Source organism: Pinus tabuliformis, chromosome 6, assembly GCF_031772625.1.
Source record: "Pinus tabuliformis cultivar Carrire ecotype Pingquan chromosome 6, CPIR1, whole genome shotgun sequence".
In the NCBI taxonomy this organism is placed as follows: Eukaryota; Viridiplantae; Streptophyta; class Pinopsida; order Pinales; family Pinaceae; genus Pinus; species Pinus tabuliformis.
The window spans coordinates 1,008,987,979-1,008,993,383 of record NC_142292.1 but is presented as its reverse complement, the minus strand read 5'-3'; the positions used below and the strand labels follow the sequence as shown (position 1 = coordinate 1,008,993,383).

The following is a 5,405-nucleotide window of genomic DNA, read 5'->3' as shown; positions in this document are numbered from 1 at the left end:
TAGGAAAAAGCGAGAACCCCTCAAGAGATGCTTATTGCTTAGAATGATATATTTATCACGCAAGCTAGGCATGATGACTTTTATGGGCCTGACTCTTTCACTGTTAAGCTTACCCACCCTCCATGCTTGGCATATTTGTCCTTGCCATAACAACTTGTTTTTCAAGGAGTCTCTTGCAAGGTCAAGAGTACATTCATTTTTCCCATAGTCTTTCACCCCTTTAATAATTATGTTTACTACTCTATTTTGTCTTTCCTTGCCTTCTCTATCTTACATGTTGTTAACTTGAATGTTTGTTTCTCCTTCATTATTAGTAGAATTGCTAATAACTTGAGCCCAAGTTTTGGAAACTTTGGTGGAATCTCCTTTCCTTTCTTCTCTTGCTTTCTCTTCATGGTTGTCTATTTGGGCAATCATTTTCCCTTTATCCTGGGATGATTTCACATCCACCACCTCTATACTTTTCACTATAGATTTCTTTATGTTTTGCACATCTGCCTCATGCGTTGCCATTATGTCTTCCCTATCAAGAGGGCTTCCTATAGCAATGCCACTTGATCTTTTAGAACTTTATTGCTTTTTTCTAAAGCCTTGTTCTCAGCTGTTATTATATGAATTTTATGATCTCTTTCCTACTCTTTAGCTTCTAAAACCTCCAACCTTTGTTTTGCATTTAACAATTCTTTCACATAAAGAGCAAATAATAAGGTGAGAGGTGTGGATGTGGGACTCTATAAGGCAAAATCATCAATGACTTTTCCTATGGACTTCTTGTTCCCACGTGCTAGTAGAGGGGACTTGTTTGAGTGCTTCTTGAGAAGGGCTCGAGTACTTTCCTTTTTAGACTGTTTTTTCCTTCTTTGCTCCCATTTTAGACGGGCTAGCCTTCGTTTTAAAATGCCTTGATATTGTTTGGTATTGACCTAAACCCACTTCCCAGTTTTGGCGGATGAAGCAATTTTCACTTGTCCTAAATCATTTGTCTCCACATGTTTTGAGATTTCTTGTCCCGTTGTCATGTTTGAATGCATTTTCCGTCCAACCCATTTCGAGAAAGATGTAGGTCTATAAAATGCCAAGATTACTTTGCACTGTTTTGACCACAATTTTAAAATCCATTTATGCATTCAAAAATGCATTTTAAATAACAAAAAATCACATGAAGAGAAAGCACATCTCATAAGTGTTTTATTTAATAATGGGTATAGTAGACACCAATGTACTAAGGCTTTCCTCAGAGCTAAAAAAGGTCCTAGTGCTAAGAAAGATACCAAGGATCGATATTTTGGTGTTCATCTTCCTTTTATCCAAGGGACTACTGACAAGATTGCGAGGATCCTGAGGAAGCATAAGTTGGCTTCAACCTTTAGGCCTTTAAATACCATCCGGAGCTCCCTTAGATCTGTAAAAGACCCAGTGGACCCCAAGAATATGAAGGATGTTTACATTATCCCATGCTCTTGTGGGACTCCCTACATTGGCGAGACTGCTCGCTCGATTAATCAAAGGATTCGTGAGCATGCTGCTGACATCAAGCATGGCAGGACCCGCTCCTTTGCTTTGGCGGAGCATGCAGATAAATCTAAGCATCACATTTGCATTGAGGAGGCCCAAGTCGTTGCTAGGGTTAGTCATTTCCATCATCGTAAATTGAGGGAGGCCTTAGAAATTGAAAAAAGACCCAATAATTTGAATAGAGATGATGGTTGGAATATTAGTAGAAGTTGGGTCCCTGTCTTGTCCTCCTAGATTTTTAGGCTTCTTTTTGGGATTTATTTTGTTTGTTTATCTATGTAGGTATTAACATCATTTTTATAGTATTTGTTGTTGATTTATTCTTCATTAGAGTTTATTTCTTGATCCTTCGTGTTTTTTATTTTATCATCCTATTTATTCTTAACTCATTTTAGTATTTTTGTTATTTGTTTAATGGGCCTGAGCCCCATATTTTATTGTTTTCCATGTTTTATTTATTGATTATTTTTCTTTCGATATATATATATATATATATATATTTATATTATGTGTGTGTATATATGTATATATATATATATATATATATATATATATCTCTCTCTCTCTATATATATATATTTATTTATTTATTTTTCTATTAATTATTTTTAATCTAGTTTATTTTATTTCCATCAATTATTTAACAAATGATCTTGTTTCGATTATGGTCTTGACTGGTTTTTATAAATTTTGACTCCCCTCTTTTAAAGTTTGATTTTTTTTTTTTTTCAAAAACTAGCTATTTAATATAGCGGTTACTTATTAATATTTGTTTTTAGTAAAGTAATAAACTAATATCATAATTTAAATATTATTTTTCAAAAACTAACCGTTTAATATACCCGTTATATATTAATATTTTTAATAAATTAATAAACTAATATCATTATTTAAATATTATTTTTCGAAAACTAGTAATATTTGGTTTTAATAAATTATTTTAAATATTATTTTTCAAAAACTAGCCGTTTAATATAGCCGTTACCTATTAATATTTTTAATAAATTAATAAAATAATATCATTATTTAAATGTATTTTGCCGTTACCTAGTAATATTTTTAATAAATTAATAAAATAATATCATTATTTAAATGTATTTTGCCGTTACCTATTTGGTCTCAGCGGACGTTAACCATCATCATCATCATCATCATCAATATTTATAAAATTAATAAAATAATATCATCATTTAAATGTATTTTTCAAAAACTAGCCATTTAAGTTACTAAATAATATTTGCTTTTAATATATTAATAAATTAATATCATAATTCAAATATTATTGTTCAAGTATAGGTTACTTGAAATTATGTCTCTACATTGCTCTTTATTTAACCCTTTGCCATGACTTGCCTCTTCATCTGGTCCTGATGATGAACCACACTTGTTGTTCGAAACGTGTCGGCCAAAAATTTCTCTTATGTGATTTCTACCGAAAGACACATTCTTTCTTGAAATCTTTTTAAAGTTTATTTAGTTTATAAGTTATACTAAACCTAAAAATATATAAAAAATTTTAACCACAATTTTAAAATAACTAAAGTTTTAACCACAATTTAAATTAAACAAAGTAAAAGAAATTAAATTGTATTTATTAAAAATATAAATAATAAATATTTATTAAACAATATTCTTATTACAAACTAAAATAAATACAATTAAATAAGATAAACTGAATTTTATTAAGAATAAGATAAACTCGATTTTATTAAGATTAAGATAATGTTAAACACCAAATTGATATAAAAGAGGTTTTATTAATATATATTCTAGATCACTTTAAAATTTGAACTTATAACTTAAAAAATAAATAAACATATCCTTAACAATTAAACTTACTCAAATTATAAACTTGTATTCATCTATATTTTAAAAACACTTACAAATTTATAATTTTATTTATTTTTAATCTTTCCACTTTTAAAATTTATTAATTAAAATGAATTTACGTTATACCTAATATAAGTTCATCCAATGTATAACACAAAGTTCACTCCATATTTATTAAGAAATTGGATTAGATGAGTTGCCAACTTCTTTGTTTCCATTACTTAGAATTTTTTTTAGATAATTTGTCTAACTCCTTTTTTTATTTGCTTATACTAATTTGAAGAAAATCAAATTAGAGTTATTAAATTTAAATATTATATAATTTTATGAGAAGTAACCATTTTATTAATTTAGTTTACCAATAGAAAAATTGGAAAATAATTAAAAGTATAAAACATCAAACCTTAAATTGAAATACACCTCAAAAAAATATAATGGAAGGAAAAAAATTCCACTAAAGGTAATGCTGATATCTGCGAAAATAGAAAAGAGACAATCAGACTTATGAAAAATATAATGCCAAAAAAAATTCCACTAAACAATTAGAGCTAAAGTAGCGCGCAATGCCCGCCAAAATAGAAAAGAGATCGTCACCAGAAAAGGGCAGCGAGAGTGGATGGCTTCAGCGCTCATGTATTTATTAATTAATTCAGCTGGAACATGAAGCAGACTAGCGGAGGGAGGGAACCCAAAAACATCGGGTCCTCACTAAAGAATGGAAGGAAGGAAAAGGAGCAGGTGGGGCAGAAGGAAGGCCCAGTAACGGGCAGCAGTGAGAAAAAAGGAGGGAAAAAATGAATGAAAAAACAGAATCGATAGATAGAAAAAATCGACAAAAGGTAGAGACAGAGGCCCAACTACTATTCCAATGCAAAAAGGTTAACAAAGTAATGATGAAAATCACTGGTTGCGTATAGGGTAGGGTGATGTGTTCGAGTCTCTATCTGGATTACCCTTCACAAGGGTCAGAGAAGGAAGGGTGTCATCGCTTCTTCGTGCGGTTTCTGGGGATTCTCATAGTTCATGTGAGTTCTTATTCGACAACAGGTATTGAGAGCCCTTGCTTAAATATTCTGCATTTTTTTGCTTTCACAGGGATATATATTCATTTGGCTCTCTCTGAGTGACGTTTTCTGCATGTAATTTGAGGTAGGTCTTCATGGATACTCCCACATTCACTTGTGATCTTATGGATGACAAAAATTGGCGGTTTCTGAATTGAATTCCAAATGGTTCTTGTTGGATATCCCCGTATTCATATGGGTTATCAGCGAAAAGGAGGCCATGCCATTATCTGCATTCAAGCTGACGTGTTTTTTGTTGGGCGCCCCGATATCATCTCCTTTCTCATGGGTATTGAAACTTTCCGCATTTAATCCTAAGCGGACTTTTGGATCTGGAACCATAAAGAAGGGTTAAGTCCAGCTGGATAGAATTCAGATATATCAAGAGTCTCAAGATCGATAGACAGACCCAAATGGGGGACTCAGCAGCGGGAAGGTGGAGTTGGCAGCTCCCCGGATTTGAGAAAAGGAAGTCTTTTGAGATGTGTGATGACGAGGACGTGGAGAATGATTGGGGTAAAGCTGTGCTGCCCACTTCATACAGCAAGAGCCCTCCATTGGATAGACGGTATTCCATATCCACCATGGTGCCTCAGGCTGAGGTTTCCAGACACAGGATGACCAATCTTTCTGCGAAGGTCCAGAAACTGAAGGACCGAGTCTCGGTATGTATTTCTTGTCTTTTGAAGTTTGTAATTATATTCTGATGCCATTAGTGTGAGCGACTTATTATCTATCATTTGAATTAGGGCGTTCGGTTTATTAGTATTTTATATATCGAAAAGAGATCAAACTGCAACCGGATACTTGAATGGCAGAAGATAATGTCATGGCACGGAACAAATTGATGGTTGTATCATGAATTTCATCATTCTACTCTATTTATAGGTATTCTGTCGAGTATATCAGAATCTCATGATTCCAGAAGATATCAAACTTGAATTTAAAAAGAGCAGGCCACACGGATCACTATCAAACTGTCAGAGTTTGCTCTGT

The 5,405-nt window shown here is 32.4% G+C and overlaps 1 long non-coding RNA gene across 1 annotated transcript; it reads left to right on the top strand.

Moving 5' to 3' along the window:
- The first annotated feature begins 3,817 nt into the window (after window positions 1-3,817).
- On the top strand, window positions 3,818-4,985 carry LOC149262414 (uncharacterized). Its single transcript, XR_016259096.1, has 2 exons — window positions 3,818-4,392; window positions 4,499-4,985. It is a non-coding gene; the product is annotated as an uncharacterized LOC149262414 (long non-coding RNA).
- The last annotated feature ends 420 nt before the right edge of the window (window positions 4,986-5,405 follow it).